Source organism: Diabrotica virgifera, chromosome 7 (assembly GCF_917563875.1).
Source record: "Diabrotica virgifera virgifera chromosome 7, PGI_DIABVI_V3a".
Classification (NCBI taxonomy): Eukaryota; Metazoa; Arthropoda; class Insecta; order Coleoptera; family Chrysomelidae; genus Diabrotica; species Diabrotica virgifera.
In genome coordinates, this window is record NC_065449.1 from 67,557,732 (window position 1) to 67,566,736 (window position 9,005).

Consider the following 9,005-nt stretch of genomic DNA (forward strand, 5'->3'; position numbering starts at 1 on the left):
ATTTTTTTTTGGAAGACATGCTCGGGTGCTCACTTTCTACAGGCAATGGAAGTTTGAATGTGCATGTGTCACGGATCAGTGACACGCGCAGTGAAAGGGTCAGGCTAAAGAATGCGATATAGGGCTAGAGGACCACTATAGATCTGAAGATCGCAGTGGAATAGGCCAAAAGTCACATCATTGAAGATATCTATCTACTATACAATCGAGCACATGTGCTCATAACCAATAATAATTGTAACTTGAAACTAAAAGATTACAGGCGGGTTATTAAAAAAAATAGAACTCAATCAATTAAAAGCAATATAACAAAAGATTTGTTTGGTTTATGTGGTACTCGTATAGTCAAGAAAATTATCAAAAGTTCAAAACTAATTAACGATCAATTAATATTTTTATAGATCAGAAAAAATTCCATACTCTTCAAAAAAATGTTGCTATTTATGGGACATATTTTAACGTAATATGATGTAATAAACTTTAAAAGATACTTTTGCATGCAAGATCGTGGCCAAGTGGGCAACTGTCAAATTTTGGAAGATATAACTGCCGTAATTTTTTAAAATAATCTTTTTGAAAATTATTTCCGGAGTGGAAATCGAAACATCAAACGTTATTTAAAATGTAAATTTCATTACAATCAACTGCCGCTTAATCCCATATACACATTATACCTATTTAAGATACCACAAGAAAACTATCATAACAAGAGATCTATCATAACATGAACCAAAAGACTAATGAACACAATAGAAATGAAGGTATAGTTCGTAGAATAACTAGAAGTGAACTATTAGACAGAAAGAAGAAAAACATTTTCTTCTTCATTTGATATCACCTCAAAGAAGGTCGGCAACCATCATGGCAATTCGCACTTTCGATACAGCTGCTCTAAAGAAATCAGCAGAATTCTGCAATAAAAAGGCAGAAACATATTTGTCTGACCCAATGCGATGGATATCTAACATACAGTTTTACATTGTCATGTAAGTGGTTATATTTACTTCGGGCTGCATCGGGTAGGGTGGTATAGCAGTGCGTGCACGCGTGCAGTAAATATAACTACTTATATGTAAAACTGTATGCCAGATATCCGTCGCATCGGGCTGCATTGCGTCGCGTTGTATCGGGTCAGACAAATATGTTTCTGCCTTAAACCAAGCTCTCAAATTGTTTAACCAGGAGATGCGTCTTCTTCCACGACTCCTTCTACCCTGTATTCTTCCTTGTATTATTATTAATTGCAACAAGTTATAACGCTCGCCCCCAGGGCCGGATTTTAGACAGTGGAGGCCCCTGGGCAGAATTGGTGTGGGGGCCCTACCTCCTACCATTGTAAAAATGTTGATCTACTTTTATAAATATGTTTTTAAATAATAAAAAATACAGGAGCTGTAACTTGTTACAGTAAATATTAAAAATAAACATAGTATTATGTCTAGTTGATTTAAGACATCGTGTTCAATACTCATTATAGAGGGATGATTCAAACGCTCTTGGCCCATCATAGACCGAAGTCAATTTTGAATTAAGTTAAGTTTTGAGAATGACCTCTCCTTACTGCAGTTAGTTAGCATCAGAACTAAAATATCAATTTCAACGTTTGGAAACGCATCATTCACATTATTTTCGTCTAGCAGTCGGTACATTCTTTGCTTATATCTGATGAGCCCATTTCCTCTTTAAATGAATTGAAAAATTCTACAAATTGTACTAGTTCGACACCTAGGATTTCATCTAAATCATTGGCTATAAATGTAGGTAAGCTTTAGTGAGTGGCCTACAATTTCATTGGGAGTTAAATTTTCCATGGAGAATAACGGAGAAATATAAGAAAAAGGTCGAAGCCACGGAAATGGATGCCATCAGAAGATCGATGAGAATATCAAGAGCCGAAAGAATAAGGAATGAAGTAATAAAACAACAACTGGGTGTAGAGGGCACTATAGTTGAGGATATTGAAAGAAAACAGCTCATATGGTATGGACATGTAAGCCGAATGGGGGACGAAAGATTGCCTAAAAAAACTATGATGTGGCAACCCCCAGAGAAGAAAAAACGAGGAAGACCACCACAGAGCTGGAATCTGGGAGTTAGGAAAGCGATTAGCGCTCGAAATCTAAATGAAGACCTAACTCAGGACAGAATACAGTGGCGTTTGGGAGTCGGACAACGTCGTAAGACGTTATGAAACCGAATATATATTATTAAGTTACATTCAATAGACAGTGTTTCTAAGAACAATTAGCGGCAAAAGCGTTTGGAGGCGTTGATATGACGTAGTAAGGATATTTGTTTGGACGAATGGAACTGCAGGGACGAGATAGATTGAAGGATGTCAAAAAAAAATGGTTTTTTCTTTTTGACAAGACAAGAACGAGATGCGGTGTGTTTTAGAGAGCGGAAATAGAAGGTACTGTTGAAGAATGAGTAACAAGTGTCGGTCTTCGTAAATTAAAAAGCCTTATAGGTGCCCGTATATAAAAAGCACAAAGTAAAAATGTTATTTTTGGAAGTCAAAAGAAAATTCAATGTTAAGTGAAAGCAGCTGTACTAAGGTATCCAAAATACATTGTTCTCTCCGTCAATAGTCTCTGTTTGCCACACTTTTGGTTTTTTTTTGGTTGCATCGACCTCTATGTGGAGACTCAAGTGAAATGGGACATAAACTTTTTCGTGATTTTTAAATTGACATAAACTTTCACAGAAACCTTTTCGTGATTTTTAAATTGACTTTTGTTTACTAGTTATAATTTAATTTGTATTCATACTGGGTAATTTTGATTTCAAAATAATTTGCGGTATTTTTCAGAATTGTTTTCATTATTTTGCACAAGCATTTCTAGATTCATAGATTGTCTGTTTTCACAGTTTATTCTATTATTAAACATTTGTGTTTGAATTATTTGGTATAATTAATTTTTCTTTAATATACGGTTATATTTTATTTTTTTTATTTTTATTTTTCCATGAGTTTTTTCTGAGTATTGGTTTTGCATTTCTGCGATTGGATGATGTAAAACCCTGAGATAAATTTATTAAATTGAGCTAGTCCAATCAAAGTAGATATCAATAAGTATAATCAAAACAATATAATATATATATAAATTTTCCAAATGATGTAAAAATCCACAATTGGAATGAATGGATTCATATGCAAAAAGCCTCTGACTTAAAAAGGCAATGAGGTGATCTATAATTGCGATAAAATTTTAAGTCTTAAATTTCTCTGATGTTGTCATTTCAGTCTATTAAGATGTTCCATAATCCAGTGTCAGTCGAATATTCCTTAGTGGTTTTCTATGTATCGAATAGTCTTGACTTCCGCTTACCATCGCGTCTCATATTTCGAAATTGTCACGTCTTAATAATACACATAAAGATGCAGCCTTTAAACATTCGATTAAAAAGTTGTATCTACGAAGATAGATTGATACATATAAAACTAGCTTTGATAAGTGGTGTTACTTGATACCGAATAGCTCTAGATTTTAACATTTGCCTGTCAAAATTTTAAGCGAAAAAACTATTATGTAGTTTGGTTTTTACAGTTGTAGGAGGCCTATTCAATGAATAGAATATCTATTTACTCGGCTCTTTCAGTCAGCTCAAAGAATGTATTGAAATTAATCTAAAAATCTCGACTACTCAACTAAACTGCCGGATTTGTCTGAACCAACCTTTACTAAGCTTTGTTCTTAAACCAAGAGGAGTAAACTAAAAAGACAGATTCACACCCAAGAAAGTCACTAGAAATATCACCAAATACATATTTTTTGGTTGACCAATAATGATTCTTGGTCGACACAAAACTACTAAAACAATCGGACATTATTCGCTTATGCAGTGCCTGATTTACCACTAGGCCGCGGCCTAGGGCCGCAAGCAAAAGGGGGTCGCAGCGTTTTGTAAAAAAACTTTTTCAGTAAAAAAATTGAATTTTTATTTTCCAAAATTAATTAATAATTACCGCTACTGTAAATCGATAAGCGATTATGGATTATAAATATAAGATTATAAATTAAATTAGAGAATGCTAATCTTCTAAACATGTGGTACGATATTTTACAACGTTTTGACAAGAGTAGCAAAACATTGCAAAAGACTGCTACAGACTTGAATGTCACTTGCAACATATACAAATCTCTAAAGGAGTCGTATTGTGAGTCTCTAAATCAGAGGTTCCCAACCAGTGTACCGCGGCACACTGTTGTGCCCTGAAGTCCCTGTAGGTGTGCCGCGAAATCTGATTATACTCACTATCATTATAGAGATTATTTACCCAAGTGTGCCGTGGTTGAACCAGTTTTTAAGTTAGAGTGCCTCGAGCTAAACCGCTGCTAAATCGTGAAGTTATCGGGGCCGCTCGGGGTAATTTGGCCTAGGGCCGCAAGTACCCTAAATCCGGCACTGCGCTTCTGATCATTTTCTTTGATTATGTAAAGTAATGTTAAAATCAGTTAGACCACTCTGGCTCTGATGGCCTCAAATATTATACTAATGCGTCGCTAAAATGTTCTAAAACAACTGTATTTTATATAAAAGCAGTATAAAAATCTACAAATTAAAGGAATAACGCAGAAAATTAAAAAAAATGCTGATATAACTTAATTAGCCTAACAGTGGTTGGGTGTAAATTGAAAATTGCATACTAAGTATTAAATTAAACGACATAGTGGATGAAAATGGATATAACTATCTGGGAACAGTATTTATCCCTACTCGAAATAGCAATTACATCAATCTTGGTCTGCAATAATAGTCTGTTGACTTGAAGCTATTTTCTTGTGGCATTTTTGCAATTAACTAGTTTTGATGGAAAATAAGCCACAATTTTACTAAAAAAATGATTTTATTAACGTTTCGACGCCCAAATGGGGTGTCGTTGTCAAAAGACTGTTGAGTCTGTTGACTCTCGGGAAGTATACCGATTTAGCTTAATAATGATTTATCTTAATTATTTACATTTTTGTTACAGTAGGTACATGTACATTGTGTCACTCTGTATAAAATACCATTTTCGCAAAAAATGATTGTGTATCAACAATAAAGACTATGACCAACGTAAGCTTATATTATGGTAATTATTTGTTTATTTCTATTTATTTGAAAAGATTTGATAATCTATAATGTATTACTAAAATTTGAAAAATATTGAAAAAATATTTTTATCCATTTAAATGATAAATGTATTTTTCCTCTCGACTCTTCCATTTTTTGTAAAAATTTAAAATTTTGAAATTACCAACGTTTTTACATTTTGTATGTAACTTACTTTGATTTGATATGAATCTGTGATATTTTTTCGTACTGAAAGGTTAAACACTAAGAGATTAGTCAATTTGTAAATATTGATACAGATTCTTAAGAAAAAGAAACGTGCAGCGTTACCAGTTAAGACAGTGAGGAAGTAAGTTCCCGAATGAAAATTAATTTTTAAAAGTGACGTAGGTCAGTTCTCAGACACTATTGCTTTATAGTCCATTTACTCACGGTGTTTGCTCCGAATTTTAAAGAACCGCTTGGATTGACATGAAATTTGGCATACACATAGCTAACATGTCAAAAAAAAGAGATATTGTGCCGATGTGTGTTTTTGCCCTGGGGATGAATACCACCGGTTTTCCGAGGTGAAAAAACATACGTTCAAAATAAGTCGGGAAGGGGATAAACGGACTAATTATAAACTTTTGTTCTATAGAGTTTTTTCACTAAGTCAATACTTTTCAGAGTGATTTGCGAGTGAACATGTTTATTTTTCAACAAAAAAACACGTTTTTAGACGGTTTTTCCCAAATAACTCAAAAAGTATTTTATAGAAAAAAATATTCTTAGCAAAAATATATCGTATAAAAAAATGGTGTATTAATTATGTAGACTCGGTAGAAGCAGAGTTGTAGCTAATGAAAAGTAGATTCTTATTCGTAAAATTCCAAATCGAATATTTCAACGTGAAATAACCAAGAAATGAAGCACTGTTCGGGGAAAACTCATCACAACTTTTTTTAAAGTGTTTATTCTTATTTTCTTAAAAAGTTTCTAATACCAAAAGTAAGCAAGTTACGCTCAAAATAAAGTTAAATAAGTTTTGATAAAAAAAAAAACGTGAAAGGCACCCCCTAATTAGCATCCTAAATGAAATTAATCGTTACAGCTTCACAAGTTACTTTACTTATGTATTATTTATATGATTTGTAACTTTCATCGGTTCAAAGTGCTTATTTTTGAAAAAATTTAGTTTTAAATTAATTTTTTTTTAATTTTGAAAAAATGTTTTTTTTTAAATAACTTAAAAATTGTTAGTGATACCAGACATGTCAAACAGTAAAAACATGTAGGTTTTGCTTTTCTGAATATTTTGGATTATTTGTTTTTTCTGTAAGACAAAATTGGTTTACAATTTGTTACGGCTGTTCACAATTTGCATATACTTCTGATTAGTGACTTTTTCAAGTCCCTTCAACTACAGCCCTTTTTAAAATATTTATGTACTTTAAACCGATGAAACTTACAAATCATAGAAACAATACATAAGTAAAGTAACTTGTGAAGTGGTAACAAATAATTTCATTTGGGACCCTAATTAGGGGGGATTTTCACGATTTTTTTTACCAACAAAACCAACTTTATTTTGAGCGTAATTTACTTATGTACTTTTGGTGCTATAAACTTAAAAAAATAAAAATAAAGCTTTTTTAAACATTTTAAAAAAATTGTGATTAGTTTTCCTCGAAAAGTGCTTCATTTTTTCACGTTGAAATGTTTAATTTGGAATTTGACGAATAAAAACCTACTTTTCATTAGCTACAACTCTGCTTCGACTGGGTCTACAGACTTCATATTATATAACACCATATTTTTTTCACGTTTTTTGAGAAATACTAATTTTTTGAGTTATTTGCGAAAAAAACGTCTAAAAACTTGTTTTTTTTTGTTGAAAACGACATATTCACTCACAAATATCTCGAGAAGTATTGACTTAGTGAATAAACTTTATAGAAATGTTGCTTAGAATTAGCCAATTTATCCAATTGCGGACTTAATGAACGTATATTTTTCACTTCCGAGAAGGGATGAAACTCACCCCCAGAGCAAAAGAACACATCGGCACAATATCACTTTTTTCTTTGACATGATATGTATGCCAAATTTCATATCAATCTAAGAGGTTCTTTAAAATTCAGAGGTTTTGCAATATTTTACCATTAGTTAATGGACTATTAATATTTCCAATAAATATTAGGAGTACATTTTTGAATTTGGAAAGAATGATTTTTATGTATATACATCATCACACTTATGTACACAAGACATAGTGTTTCGATTGAAAAAAACATAACATAATTGACGTATGTAATAAAATTAAATGCGTTTCAAAATATTCGAATACATGAAATTTAACAATTTGAAAAGAAAAACCGTGAAATGAAGTAAAATTTCTAGTGTAATTGGTATATTTATAAAATTATTAAAATAATGAAAATATCCAAAAGGATTACAATTTTACCATCATGCCATACCGATCATACCATCAGAGAATTCTCTAAATTTTTAAATTCTCTTAATTGTCTAAACTCTCTAAACTATTTAAGTTCTATAAATTCTGAAATAATTTGTGTATTTGAATGAATAATTACTCACACGGATGGTACGAGATAAAGAAAAGGTGAGGTATTGCAAAAACTGCGACGCAAAAATATATTCGTTCGAAAGAACTAGCAATAATCGTAAGATTTGTCAAAAAATCTTAAACCAAAAGGGATATTGAAAATGTCAATTTATATTATACCTACCTCAGGTTAAGGACTGAGGGGAACTAAATGCATATTGTCTTAACAGTCTCACGAACACAATAATGAGGAATTTCTCTAATTTTCGCTCTGATAAAACTGTTATCTACATTGCACACAGATAATCTGGTTTCTATACTTCACCCACGTGTACATCGGTTACTGTAGTTATTCTAATAAACATAAAAATACTACTAAAACTACTAAAAATTACTTAACTACCTACTACTAAAAATATTACATAATAAATAACATGAAATGTTATTACTTGTGTCACCAAGCTCAAATGGAACTGGGCAGGACACGTCACCAGGATGAACGATTCAAGTGGACACGAAAACTGATGGAATGGAGACCAAGAGAACCAGCAGAAGAGAATGGAGACCAGCACAAAACCGTGAAGTGTGGAAACAATTGGGGGAGACCTATGTCCAGCAGTGGACGTAAATTGGTTGGATGATGATGGTTATTATTTAAGAACTATTGGTTGGGATATTCAAAAAACCAAATTCTAAAAGATGACCTGACTACCGTACGGCTTAATAAGCTACGATTTAAAAATATTTCTTCGAATTTTACACTCAAGGTTGTATCAAAAAATACAAGAACAACTTAGTGACACACAGTTTGAAAAAAGTTACAGAAGTAGTCATAACTAACAGTTAAAAATTGCTTACAAGAACGTCATAGCTTAGAAACCTGCGGGTAAAGTTGAACAGACCATCGGCATCCCTTTTCTGAGCTACTGTCAACTAAATAAATATAGCCAATTTGATAACTAACTTCAAATATAGCCAATTTGAAAACTTCATAAAATAATAAGAATGGAAGAATTTAGTCTAAGAACCGAAGCTTTTCACCTCGCCATTTTTACAGAATGCATCGATTTGCTTGAAAATTTGAGAATAAGTAGTAGATAGTCCAAGGATCAAAATCTATATGATGCCGAAAGGAGCTTTTACCATGGGGTAGCGGTTGCCACCCCATCTCGAGGGTGGAAATTTTTTTATTATATTTTGTCCGCAAAAGTTGGTAAAAACATTCATTCTAAGCAAAAAAGGTTCTCCATCTCGGGGGTGGAATTTTTTTTATTATATTTTGTCCGCAAAAGTTGGTAAAAACATTAATTTTAAGCAAAAAAGGTTCTTTACATTTTTTTGATAAAATTAGTAGTTTAGATTTATTCGCTATCGAAAGTGTTAGTTTTATATCGAA